Source organism: Odontesthes bonariensis, chromosome 1 (genome assembly GCF_027942865.1).
Source record: "Odontesthes bonariensis isolate fOdoBon6 chromosome 1, fOdoBon6.hap1, whole genome shotgun sequence".
Lineage (NCBI taxonomy): Eukaryota > Metazoa > Chordata > Actinopteri > Atheriniformes > Atherinopsidae > Odontesthes > Odontesthes bonariensis.
The window spans coordinates 2,983,722-2,998,912 of record NC_134506.1 but is presented as its reverse complement, the minus strand read 5'-3'; positions in this window follow the sequence as shown (position 1 = coordinate 2,998,912).

Here is a 15,191-nt window from a genome sequence, read left to right as displayed (position 1 = left end):
ATAACTAGTGCTAGAGTAAGTGCGGTAAGTTAGGTACCGAGACAAATGGGAAGACAATTTAGGAAACAAATAAGTGCGTAAGGAGCTGGGACGAAACAGGTGATGTCCTCAGAGGGCGGATCTGGGTAGTGTTTCCTGCAGATGGGTTTGCAGCCTGCGGCCAAAGATGGGCAGCGACTCGACGGATCCTGAGGTGTTTTCAAGGCAGATGACGTGTAACTGGGTGTAACCCAAAGGTTTTGAGCAAGTTGTCGGTGCCCTGAGGATGTTTGAAACATTCTTCCGGACGGGAGTCGCAGCTCTCTCAGGAGAAGACGCCACCACAGCAGCCTGGGGAGAGCCCTGCTTCTCTGGTAGCTTGGCTTTAGACATGGTGCTCGCTGCAAAGCACAAGTCGAGCTTTATCTGAAAGATGAAATCCCTTTTCAGAGTAGAACCCCCAGTGAGCTGCCATATTTGTGTGCTTAGCTTTGAGTAGTTCTTATGGACTGTGCAAGAACTGTTTCGAGGCCCACCCAGCAGCTCCCACCCCAGGTCAGACGGGGGGGCCGTAGTTTTCATGCTCACAATAAGGTGCCATCGGTCTAAACTACAACTTCCCAGGTTGTTGTTGAGCTTCATCATGAAAAGCTACTCATCACTTTAACCTGGTGGGTATTTGCTAAAACACTTGCTATGGTTATTGATACACAAAAAAGAAACTTATTTGTATAAAAATGTGTTTTTCCAGCTTAAAAGAATAGAAAAGGCTACTGGTGATGTCATAGATAAAAGTGGAACACAAAGAGCTAAATGAGCTGCTCAAATAGAAGTCAGAAATTCAGTGAGTCCCTCAAAGCTCCAGGGGCCTCATGTACAAAGACTTGCGTGGATTTCCTACTGAAACATGGCGTACGCTCAAACCCAAATGCCCTCCAACGCACAAAAATATCCGGATGTAGGAATCCGTGCGTACGCATTATTCCAAGCACATTTTGTTTGTACATCCCAATCAACGTGGAATTGAGCGCATGTCGGAGCACCCGACTCCTCCCTGTCCACGCCCCTACTTAAACATGCAAATCATATTTAAATGAGCCCTGCACCTGCGATTCCCCTCTGTGTACGATCAGAAAATAAATAAAAAAGAATGAATAAGACAGCAAAAAATCAGAACTTCACAGAAAGCGAGATGTTGATGCTACTTTCTGAAGTGGAGGCCCGCAAAAATGTGTTCTTTGGCACGCTGTCCTCCGGCATAAGCAGCAAACTAAGAAGAGTGGGTGGGAGAGCCTGAGGCTGTCAATGCTGTGGGGTCTGAGAAGCCTCACAAGCAGAGGGGAAGAAGAAGTGGTCCCACATTAAGGTGGAGGTGAAGAAGAAGTGGTCCCACATTAAGGTGGAGGTGAAGAAGAAGTGGTCCCACATTAAGGTGGAGGTGAAGAGGAGACTGGCTGCCCACCGCCGTAGTGTGGCCAAAACAGGCGGGGGGACAGGAGAAGAGGGGCCGACTCTGTTTGAACAAAGAGTTGGTGCAACTATGGGTGACACTGCTCTCTCAGGGGTGGTGGGAACACATGTGGGTGCCTCTGATTACCCTCAAGGTAAATACCGATGTTTTTGTGTAACTCACAACAACGTGTTCATACAGTAACGTGCAGAAGTGCGCCGGGGAAAAGTCGAGGCTGATTAAGACATTTTACACTTTACGCACGGGGTTATTAACATTTGCCCACAGAGACGATCAGGGGCTTGTTAGAAAGATCTTAAGCTGAAGTTTAACCAGCAAAAACAGCAAGAAACTAACTTTAACCACCTACTATGATGCTGTGAAGACGGGATAGAAACTGGGGGCGCACATACTCAATGCACGTCACGAGGAATAATATTTGGACAATTACACAAATAAAGTTACTCACCAAGAAGCCAGCCATCACGCACAGTGCCACCCTGTAGTCTGTTCCCAATGATGCTGTTACTCAGAATGTATGAATCGTGCGTTGAACCAGGCCACCTCGCCACAATGTTGGTTAATTGCATTTACGCATCACTTATGATCTGTACATCGATCGAATTAAAATATTTCCTGTTAACATACAAATTCATCATGTGATGGCGCTTTTATTGCAATGTGTGCGCAGTCGATAGATCCGATTGCAAAACCGGCTCTCGCTTCAAATTGAGTTTTAATGTTGGCCTGTTCAACTGCATTGTGGGAATTTGATATACGTGGCTGAGATGCGGATAGTTCTGTCCCACACGGCTGGCATGGCTCGGCTCAGGGTAGACTGGCACAGTCCCAATCGGTTGGCCAGCTGCCTCTGGAATGCCCCGGTTGCTATAGGAACCCCAGTGTGCACATCACCTGTGGGCACAGGCAGCGCATGGCTCCTCGCTGTGTTGCGCTCCAACGCCGGCCACAGCTCTGCACACAGTTCCAGGAGGATTTCCCTCAAAACGGCTGATGAGTCGCCATCATGTGCCAGCAAATCCTCTCTGTCTCTGAACACACGCTCTCTTCGAATTGCATCATTTGCAAAGTCTTCTAATACTGCTAAAGCAGCCATTGTATTTAATGCATTGCACCTCTGCATGCTTTTATATCCACTCGTGTAACTGCAGACACATGGGTGTGTTAATTGATCATGTATCTCAAATGTGCACATCACTGGCTGTGTTCCAAACTGCATACTTCTCCTACTACTCCTACTACTCATACTAACTTTAACTTTTTTAAGTTCCCGGATGTATACTAGATGCATATTAGATTCGCTGAAATGTTGAGTACAGTGAACCCTCGCTATAACGCGGTTCATCTTTCACGGTCTCGCTGCTTCACGGATTTGCATCGTGCATTGTGTTCTGCATTCTGATTGGCTAAACAGTCTCTCGCTTCTTCTCTACCTGTGTGTCAATAACGTTGCGGTTTAATATGTACACGTACATTACAGTTCTCAAACATAATCGATGGTGGCATGTCGGTATATAAAAATCTTTTTGCCCAGAAGAAAAAAGAGCGACAACAACTACCGATAACTAAGTTCTTCTCTCGAAAAAACACACCTGCACAGCGGGCTTTAGAAGAAAAAAACGCTACAGAGCAGAGTCAGGATGCAGCAGCTCAGTCAGAAGAGCAGTGAAATACACGAGTCACTATTTGTCCTATTTGGTTTTTTTTTTTATAATCATTTTTCATTTTCTCCCCTTCTAATCCAACGACTCGGGTCGCGGTTGGGCGGTGCTGATCTCCGCAATTTGAAGCCTTCAGTTCGTATTGATGATTAAAATGATTATTTTACAGTAGGCTACAGTAGTTATTTGTAAAAAAAAAAAAACGTTTATACAGTACTTTTAATTGTTAAACAAATGCTTGGGCCTGTAAAAAGGTTTTGTTCTTTGGTTTCAATGTATTATGGAGTATTTCATTGTAAAAAAAAATAAAGGTTACTACTTCACGGATTTCGCCTATCACGGGTTCTTTTTGGAACGTAATCCCCGCCAAAAAACGAGGGTTCACTGTATTCGTCATGAGCAGAGCTATAGAGTAATACATCTTTTTACACCACTCTGGTCATGAGGTTACTTGTTATACCACAGATTCTATAATAGTACAGATACGCCACTCACGGTGCATTTCCGGTTTACAACGAGGCGATTTTGGTTGCAGTTCCACCCTTTTTCCACGTGGGGCGCTCAATTTTGGAGACCAGAATGAATGGAGTCCTATGGAGCTATACGCCCTTTCGTGCCCTTATCTCAAGATATAATTTTTTCTCTAGTAATTCAAATGTTGTTTTAGAAAGAGGATGTTTAGAAAATGCCCATGGCTGAGTTTTAGATTTTTAGAGCCACTCATTTGCTTAAAAAAAGGATTTGAAGTGTATATGACGTCATACATAGCTTACGACCGGAGATGCCGCTTTACGGCAACAATCCTGCTTGTTGTTGGTCTCAAAGGCAGCAGCGTTTTCAAGGAAGAGCTGTAGTAAGAGAGAATGTGTGGTAACATCACAGATTCTTAGGCTGTGGTAACATAAGCGGAAAAAGTCCATCTTAATTCTGTTGTCGCTTGGTATGGAGCCAGCCGTCAAGCGGTGCCTCTGGTCGTAATTCTGGTCGAGCGCTGTCATTAGCACAATGCTAGCGCGTGGTGGACAACAAGAAGCCAACCTGTAAGAAATCAAAGGGATATATGTACTCGTTCAGCAGATTTTTTACTTGAAACCCATGTTGAGCTCTCAGAAACTACATTCAAATCTGAGCGCTCTTGAGGAGACTTAGGTGAAACTGACCATTTGTAGCATCTAGCTCCATTGGGCCCCATTCATTCTGGTCTCCACCGACGCCCCCAGTGGAATTCTGGTGGAACTGCAGCCAAAAAGCCGGTACAATGGGGCTTAATACAGAGTGGCAAGGCTGTTCGTTATAATGGCTGTGGTTATACTCAAACTACCCAAGATGCAACGTAACTTGACGTCGCTGATCGTCATTTCCTGTCAAAACGGCAGTTTATAGAATCTGTGGCAGAGAGTCGATCTGTGGTTTCAAGCTAGCTACAACGAGGGTAGGTTCACTTCCTGTTTTCAAAACAAAAGCACCAATTGCATTGTAATGGCTTTCCCTATGATAAAAGGCAACGGGTATTTTATTTTGTGAAAATAACCGGAAGTGCATTACTCACTGCGGCTAGCTTTAGTAGCGCCGAATTCGTGGGAAGAAAATTGTAAATTGTCGGTATTTTGTCAGGTTTTCAACACGTTGGGGATCTAAACGACTACTATTTCGCCTGAAAATGTTTCAAATGTTGCTAAAGTTATATATTTACAGAGTTTATAGATCAGCCGGCCTGAAGCTGATTTCGGCTCGGGCAGGAGCGAAGTGCATTGTGGGTAAACGCTCTGCATACTGTCTGATCGATGAGTATGCCGTTTGCAAGTATGTAGTAGGGCAGGGGTCTTCAACGTTTTACAGGCCAGGGACCCCCAAACTGATGGAGAGTTGTAGCAGGGAGTAGCACCCCTACTATTTATATGGCATACAATTGTGTTTTATATTTAACGGGGCCTAGTCCCGTGTATAAACATAGGTCCTCTGTTATTGTACATTCAATACTAAACTATTCAAATAATACACAGGTTAATATATTCATGTTTTTATTTTAAACATGTGCAAGGTACAGGGTGGCCGTGCCACTGCCATTTATAAACAAACATCTTGCATACAACACTGAGCTATTCAAAGGCCTTTTCAGAGACTTTGAGGCAGTTGTCACCACCTTGACATTTTCAAGTATTTCAACTAACTGTAAACATCTATGCAAAAGTGACACATATGGTCGTATTCTGAAAAGCCTAACAAAAAACAATATGAGAGTGAAGTGAATGTAATACAAACAAGTTTTATTTAAATTGAGGGGAAACACAACTGTACAAAAAAACAAGTTTTAGAGGTCTTCAAACAGTGCAAGAAAACACACTATAAATATATCTAGCTGTTAAAATTGGCTTTGTTCTTAGACATTATGAATGAAATAGGGCTCAGTACTTTTCCATTATGACCTAAAGTGATCCAGGAGTAGAAAGACAAAACAATTAGGAAAGCCTGAGAAAGCAAGGGCAGATTCACACACACACATTGTTTTGGGCTGATCCAGAGAACATGACGAAGCATGTTAAACCTACTCATGTCCAATCATACTCGGTCGAATGTGAGTCCAACCTATGACACTATAAATAAACATGATAACCGGAAATCATGGCCAGTCTGACAGACTTCCTGCGGGAGCTCTGTTCCACTGAGCCCAGCGCTGATATGCTTTGATGTGTGACTACCAATAAACACTTCATTTTCACTTGAATTACTTCGGTCCGTTCTTGAGCCTCCTACTAAAAGAACCGAATCTAACAAAATGGTGCCGTGACACGAGGTTCGAAGGCTAAAGGACCACCGTTCCGTGCGACCGACCCCGTCCGAGGGAGGACGCCTCGAGGTGATAGGAGAGACGACTTCATTCAGACAATCAGGCGCCAAGATTAAGGTGAGCAGAACACCACTTAATGACTAAATGTGAAATTTCTGCATATTGGGTAAACTAATTGAAGTTGTCTGAATTGAGTTGTCCTCTGGTCATCGTAGATCCAAGTGTTAATGTACTGTCTGATGTTTGCATTGAATGGTAACACGTCCAGTGTTTAAACACATACTTTCACACAGGGAAAGTAAATAAGTGTCCTGACAAGTGAATTCGAACAAAGTGACAAGATAAATTCATTTTATAAATGAATATCCCAATAGGGGAACTTGTCTTCAAAATTATTTTCCGTGCACTAATAGCTAAGTGTGGCCGAAGTAGGTTATAAAATCCCAAATATGTGGGTAAACTAAATAAATAAAATTAGTGGTCTAATTCCGACACGGAAAGATTCTCCTCTGACGGAAGTTAGAACGAGGGATTGAGTCTCCCGGAGTGCGAAGCGGTCTATAATTCCGAGACATAGTCGGTCTGACAAGAATAAATTTATACTGTAGGACACAGGGTCAGATTTTTTAATTTTCATGCAACTGTGGGGTGGGGTTCGCCGCTCGAAGAAATTTGACTGCGCCAGCAGATCTCGAGTGGTTTCTGTTCAATATTGGGGTTTGGTATAGATAAAAAGGGGGGAGAACAAGTGGCTGCGCGTGCTATACGGGTCGCTTTGTTCGGGGAAAACAGTATTTTTATGGTGTGAATATGTCACAAAAAAAATTGAATGAAAGATGGAAGAAATGGTCCCGAGGTGAGAAGAAAAACGAGGGACAGATAAATTGGACTGGAGAAATGCAGAAAAAAGAGTGTGTGAGTTTGCTCCACTGAGGCTGAGTGTGTGTGTTCAAAATGTTTTCAAAACAAACGAGAGAGTAAGAATCAAGCACATGCATGATACAGAAGGAAAAAGTTGATATATGATATATTTGATCCCAAAGTTTGACAAAAGTTAATAATTTTTTTCAGCATCAACGCACTAATAAGAGACCTATAAGGAAAAAATTAACAGATTTGGAGGCTTGGCCTGAGGCCTGAAGTTACTAACTAAAGATCAGCTGTGCAGCAGCATCACAGGAATAATGAAAAGCCTCAAACGCTTTTTGAGCCATAATATTCCCAATTTAATTTTATAGTTGTTCTCTTTATCATAAATGCTCACACCCTAAGATTGTCTTTTCTCAACCCTGCTCCCTTTTTTTCTCTCATTCAGCCCTGAGAGTGAGAACAATCCAAACAGACTCTGGGTGATCATTGGCCTGAGTTTATAATGATATACTGATTATAATATAGGTTTAATTTTGTATTAGAGCAAATAGTATTGATTCATCCATCTATTTTAAAATGCATATGATTGGGAAAGACACCAAAGTATGTAGATAAACTGAAAACAGCTTTACAATGAAAAATCACAGAGATGAGATAAAAAACAATAAATCCAGGAAGAACAGTGTTTGAGACATTCATACAAATTGTTGCTGAAATAGGATTTAACAGCTCTCTTAAAGAGCTAAAGTCAAATACACAAGCAGAGTGTTTAGGATATTTGCTCCTTTAATTAAAATATAATCTGAAAAAATGTTCTACAAAGTGAAACTTTATGATTCCACCTGAAACAGGACTGAGAGCAGGCAGTCAGACCATGTGACACAGATTAAACAACCAGGATTTAGGATTTAATATCACGGCCAGACAGTCAGATGTCAAACAATTTGATATCATATTAAATTTATTGAGGCTTAGCCTTTATTCTTATTAGGAGATATTAACTTGACTTTAAAATTTTAGCTGCTCGGAATTTCCTCTGCCTCAGGTCACCAATTCAATAGTCAATAGTTATCAGCAATATTTAGATTCAAAGTAAACCATTTGACTATTTAACTAAATCATTTAACTAGTTAACTGCAGCAGATCTATGAAATAATTAATATGCTCCCTTAACAAAAAAAAGCAAATAGATTTAAATCCATTGGAAGAATACAGAAAGGACAGCTGCAGCAAAGACTGAGCCATAACAAGGCAAGTCAAGGTTTGTTTTTAAGGCGCATTTAAAAACAGTGAGCAGAGTGCAGCTTGGTTAGCCAAAATAACGATCTATGCAGACACAGACTTAACTTTGTCTGAAGCTATCCCTATTATGCATTATATTATGCATTATTTTACCTACTATTTTATATGATATATACTATATGACCTATATATGAATGTTTTCAGGTTGTCCCACATGAGGCCTGGACGGGGAGAAAATACCCTGTCCATAGCTTTTTTGGGACACTATGAGGACTTGTGTGAATGTGGGAAACAAGGTTCGGTTGCCAAGCGACAGCCATGGTGAGTGGGGGCTGAGGAGTTCCCAAAGGGGGAGTTCCCAAAGGGGGCACTAACGGCTTGGGGGACAAGGGCTACCTGAGGGAGGAGGAGAAGGACGCCAGTAGGTGGCGTGATGGAAATTCAAACTGTGCTGAGTCAGTGCCTGTGGTTGAAAGAAAATGGATATGAATGGGATGAATGAAATGTTCTGTAATTAGGTGTTTTGGGTCATCGGAAGACGTTCCATTAGAGATGACCAGAAAGTTTTTAATCTACTACACTAAATCGATCAATCAATCAGACGTTATTTATATAGCAGTTTATATAGCACTTCTCAACCCAAGAAAATATAGAACAAAGAGCTTTCAGATCAAACGAAGCAGTGAAACCCAAGGCCACATACAGACACATGCACACTCACATATAAAGCCACGCACACACACACGCCACACATACTGGAAACAGGGACCACAATGTGATCCTTAAAGAAAAATAAAGGATGAATTAGGATAAATAAAGAAATAAAATTAAACTAGGCTTTTAATATCTGTATGGAAACATGTTATGGTATCATGTTATGGTTAGGAACAGCTCTGATGTCACACCGTTGATACCACATGAGGTGTTTCTGATTCAATTAGAACCGGAAAAAACTTAATGCTGATCCTGAACTATCTGTGTACGGCTCAGCATCACGAAACAGCCACTGGTAAAAATTAAACAACATTATTACTAACTAACAAGTAAGAATAAAGCAGGTTATGCTGAAATTTTATTTTTTAACGCTCTGACCTGAATTCAGAGAGGACAGACAATATTTATCCAAAACAACTTAATCAGTTAGGCATGGAAAAGAAATGTCTGCTTTCTTGATGCTGTGCTGCTCCCAAAATGAGATCTAACCACAAATATTTCTGTCCTGCAGCAAACAACAACACAGGAGGAGAAACTGCAGCGGAGCAGTTCGGCAATTAATTAACAATTAATCATTCAAACTTCTCAAGTTTTCCCAAAAATTCTGTGTGTGTTTGTGTCTTCTTTTGCATTAAGACTTCCCGGACCTGGAAGAGGAAGACATGGAATCAAACTCATAATATGAAGACCACTGTTTGTATACTTAGGCCCTAATGGAAACAGGAAGTTTGCTTGAGCAAATCCAGAAATGCAATATATGTTTGTCAGCTGTTGTCATCTGTTGTCCTAACCTGTGTTGTCTGGTGTTGAGTGTTGTTTGTGTGTTGTCATGAGCCCAAAACTGTCTAAATGATTTTCCACAGCAGAATAAATGGATAATACAGAAGATCTCATGAATGCTGGACAGCAACTTGGTGAGAATTCTGGTGTTGTCCTATAAAGAAGGATTATACCAACTGTGTTGATGTGGATCGTGAGGATGTGTTCCCTAGATAATTTAATTTTTTAAACAGCAAAATAAGGAGATGGTACTGGATTTCTCATTAAAGCTGCACAGCAGGTTGATGACTATTCTGGTTCCTTAAAGCAAGGGTTATACCAACTGGCCAGTTGTTTTGTTTTGGGTTCTGTTTATTTTGTTATTTCTTTGATTTTCTTTTGTTTTGTTTATTTTGACTTTGGTTTTGTTTGGGGTCCATATGAAAAATAAATAAATAAAGAATGAATTGGGCATTGAAATTGAACCTATCAAAGAGAGATACCCTAGTATAGAAATACAGTGCAAATGACATTTTGCACTACTGCGCTGCGAGATTTGCTAATATTATTCCACAGCTTCAGAACCACTACAGGACGTACGGCCGGAGGACTCATAAGCTTGAGTTCTGGGAGGCCTTGCCCATCATGCCAAGATGATGGTGGAGAACTACACAACAAAATTGTCACAAAAGAAAATTAGTTAGGGAAGGGATGCTGAATATCCCTCAAGGAAGCGACGTACTGGTGACCTCTCCTTCCAAGATTAGTTCTGGATCAGAATGCTGAACAGACGTTCAGCCAAGAGGAAAACAGAGCACCGACAGGATTGGACCACAAGAGACCACACGACTCGTCATGTGGTCATCTAAGAAAGATATATCATTTAAAAGAAAAGTTAATCATAATTGTTCAAGAGGCTAATATACTCATATAGTCGAGCCTTGGTTAAAATTATATTTGTTGTATTTCATTTTTAAAGTGTTTAGCTAATTCCTCTTAAAGGCTGATAATGAATCATTTTTAGAATGTCAATTGCCAGTGGGGTGACTCGGCTGTTTGGAGCGGGACCTTAGACTTTGAACGGTAATAAGTTGGTCGGTCGCCAAGTGCAACTAGGGGCCATAGGTGAATTTTTCCCGGTTAAGCCATCGGGTTTTCGCTCCTATTCGCTGCAAACGGTGGACGAGCCTGCTGGTAATGTTAATTGCCTTATGCACTGTTTGAGTGTCAGTAGAATAGAAATGATGTGACATTTGTTGATAAATCAGTATTGTGTTGTTATGGTACTTATGGGGAAGCAAGGCCTTGCTAACCACATAAGGTTTTAGGCCATAATGAACAAAAAGTCCACACAGAGGATAGGTTCGGGGCCACATACACACAATACATATAGCAAATTATTATTTTCTAAGAAATGTGCTCATTTGCAGAGTTATAATCAGTGACTTATGAAGGTCTTAACCCTCTCGGAAAGAGTTTCTGTTCCGAGTAAAATGATGGAATAGTCCGGATTTGAAGGTGTAGCTTAAGCATTAGAATTATGTTTACTATTTCCATGCCTGTGCAATGAAGATTTGCTTGCTGCTTTAATTGCAATGATGAACAGCTTTCACATAAGCTTACATAATAACACATGAAGTCACATCAAAAGGGGGATGACAGATGTCTCCTAACTGGTTGTGCTACATCTCAAAAGGTAAGTGGCTCTTGCAGTTTGGGGGGTGGCTGCTAAAGTCTTGCTACTGCTAATACAGATGTGACACAATACAGAAAATGACAGTCCTACCTCAGTTATTTGACTGAATTAGTTGAAATGATAAAATCACTTCAAAAGGGGGATTGTTAAAATTGGCTTTGTTCTTAGACATTATGAATGAAATAGTCTCAGTACTTTTCCATTTGACCTAAAGTGATCCAGGAGTAGAAAGACAAAACAATTAGGAAAGCCTGGGAAAGCAAGGGCAGATTCACACACACACACACTGTTTGGCTGATCCAGAGAATATGACGAAGCATGTTGAACCTACTCATGTCCAATCATACTCGGTCGAATGTGAGTCCAACCTATGACACTATAAATAAACATGATACCCGGAAATCATGGCCAGTCTGACAGACTTCCTGCGGGAGCTCTGTTCCACTGAGCCCAGCGCTGATATGCTTTGATGTGTGAATACCAATAAACACTTCATTTTCACTTGAATTACTTCGGTCCGTTCTTGAGCCTCCTACTAAAAGAACCGAATCTAACACTAGCCAAGACTTTTGAAGGTTGAACCTTGTAAACAAAAGTGTTGGCTGCATAAAAGTAAAAAGTGCAGTCAGAAATGTTTTTTTGTTTTCACACAAACTGTAAAAAAGTAATTCTGACTCCAGGCATTGTCTCTGAGAGTTGAATACAAATTAGATGAGTGTGTAACACCCCTGATTCCCCCCACCCCCCTGTCACTCTCCATGTGATAATAGGAGGGTTTCACGTGACGTCACAGTGCTGCATCGCGAACGCGCGAAATCCAGATGGATGTCAGGAAGTGAATTCTGCCCATAGAACTGCAAGCAAGATGCCCGTGTTTTGTGCTGTTTACGGCTGCTCCAACCGTTCTACCCGTGAAAAGGACAAAAGTTTATTAGAATACCAAAGGTGGTCGTACACAAAGGTGAGAAATATAAAAAGCTAACAGAACAACGCCGTAAAAAATGGATTTAAACCTACGTCTGCAGTCGGGAGGAGCAGAGTTTGTTTACTCGTGTCTGCAGCGATCACTTCGTCAGAGGTATGTTTGCTAACTGCTAACTTTGTTTTTGTGGCTCTGTTTATATAGCATTGGGTTGTTGTTAAATACTCATTTAATTAGTAATGATTATTAAGTTTCCGGTAGTCTAATCTGGGCTTCATTGTGACTTTTTAGGCGTCCCTGGCGCTTGGGGTGACGTTGAGTCGGTAGACTTGGCTCCGACGGTCAAGCTCGGTTATGAAACCACTAAGCCGAAATCCAAGGCATCTCTTCAACGAGAGCAAAGGATGAAGCTCAAGGAGGACTTGAGCAACAAACACGGTCGGCATGTGCAGTGGCTATGTTGGATCTCCAACAGACAGCTGAGAGCCCGGGTATGAGCGCAGATCTGATGCAGACAGCCGAGCATCCAGCTGACAACCCACAATCAGAGGGCATCAGTGGGAATGGAACATTAGATTATCCTTTGCTCTCGTTGAAGAGATGCCTTGGATTTCGGCTTAGTGGTTTCATAACCGAGCTTGACCGTCGGAGCCCAGTCTACCGACTCAACGTCACCCCAAGCGCCAGGGACGCCTAAAAAGTCACAATGAAGCCCATATTAGACTACCGGAAACTTAATAATCATTACTAAGTAAATGAGTATTTAACAACAACCCAATGCTATATAAACAGAGCCACAAAAACAAAGTTAGCAGTTAGCAAACATACCTCTGACGAAGTGATCGCTGCAGACATGAGTAAACAAACTCTGCTCCTCCCGACTGCAGACGTAGGTTTAAAATCCATTTTTTACGGCGTTGTTCTGTTAGCTTTTTATATTTCTCACCTTTGTGTACGACCACCTTTGGTATTCTAATAAACTTTTGTCCTTTTCACGGGTAGAACGGTTGGAGCAGCCGTAAACAGCACAAAACACGGGCATCTTGCTTGCAGTTCTATGGGCAGAATTCACTTCCTGACAACCATCTGAAAACCGCGCCCCCTTACGACCACGTGACTGAAACCAAGTTGCTGGTTGAATGGGGCGTGTTCTCACCTGTGAATAGCCACTCAATCACCTGGTACTTTACATGTGAATAGCGATAGGTGTGGCCTAGGAGGCTGCTGCAGTCTGAGACTACAGAAAATCCAAAGATTTCTGTTCACATCTCTTTAAAAAGGGCCACCTATATAATTTATTTTAATATATATATATTTGAAAACTAGAAGTTTCAAGGTTTTTAATGGTGTCACTTATATGTTTCAATGACAAAAACTCAGAGTTACAGATGTGTTTTTGGAGATGTGTAAAAAAATCCCGCCGGCGGGATTTAGACTCCAGAGTGTTTGCATGTAGATGGGACAATGAATCCTCAAACCATCTGTGGATGGCACATGTTTGCACACAATTTGTGAGAAAAAACTGTTTGGAAAAAAAAAAAAAAATTTTAAATGTTTATTTTTTTTTAAAAAAATCGTCTAATCAACCAAAGATTTCGCGACCCCCCTGCAGTACCTCCGCGGACCCCCTGTTGAAGACCTCTGTAGTAGGGGGTTTCGAACACAGCCACTGTCTGAGGACTAATTATTTTCACATTTATTTATTATAACAGTTTCCCAACATCACCTCTAAGTGTCGCCAAAGTATCAACAGCTGTAGAAAAGTGCGTACGCCAGCCCTGAAGTTGGCGTGAGGCACCGCACATTTCCACGGTCTTTTCGCTCTTGATACATTTGATCGTTAACGTGAAAAACTATTTTGTGCGTACGCACCCTTTGTACATGAGGACCCTGGTCACTGGTCTCTGAGACCAAATAAAAACAAAAAAAAAAAAAAAAAGGAGGTAGTACTGTCCTCTAAATTCTCTTTTAGAATTCAAAACATGGGGCGGTCGGTGGCGTAGTCGGTTGAGCAGCCGCCCCATGTACAGGGGCTGCAGTCCTCGCTGCAGCTGGCCCCGGTTCGGGTCCCGCACCGGACGGCCCTTTTTGCTGCATGTCTTCCCCCTCTCTCTGCCCCCTGCTTCCTGTCTCTCTCCAACTGTCCTATCATTAAAGGTATAAAAAAGCCCACCTGCGAACAAGAAAGCCTGAGATACTCAAACCATTCCACCGGAGGCAGGGACTCATCCTCGACCATATTTTATCTTTAAATAGTATCTGTTCCTGTAGCAGAAATGATCAGAACAGCAGCTCAGGCTTTCTGGGACTTTAACCCAGAGACAGGGCACACCCCAGGCAGGTTTCACAGGCTTACTGCCCCAAATAAGGTTCATGGTTGCTTCCATCTCTGGGGAAAAATATCTACGCTTTGTAGTGATTAGCGAGTGTGGAAATAGCAGCACAAAGTCACAAGACTCCTGCAAAAAAAAAAAAACCTCAAGTGTACCAGTCTTAATGTAGATGTAGCCTGATGGAGTATGTTTGGAGTTCTGTCCAGTCGGGCTGCAAAGCACACGCACTTTACAGAACCTGAAAAGACACCTTTTAATCTATAAAAATTAGGGCTGGGACTTTAGCGCGTTAATTTCGATTAACTACACACATATTTGCGCGTTAAAAAAAATAACGCATTTTAATCGCACACTATAATTTATTTATTTTTTTTAAATACAGACGGATGGAAGCGTCGACAAGAGCGTGGTTGTGTGCAGATTATGCAACAAGGAATTTGCGTATCACCGCAGCGTATCAAGCCTCAAATATCACCTCAACGCTAAACATGTAGCAGCTAGCGTGGAAGCTAACGGGGGCCCAACGCAGCTTAACATCCAAGATTCTATATACTGTGTTTTCATGCATGCTACATTCAGATTTCAAATAGGGATATGTTCTGTGTTTGTTGAAATATTGTTGAAAATGTTAATTTTCTAAAGGATAAAGTATATGCGATTAAAATGCGATTAATTTTGATTAATTAATTTCAAAGCCTGTAGTTAAAGGCAGGGTAGGGGATCTTTTTCTGGAACATTTTTTTACATATTGCTTGA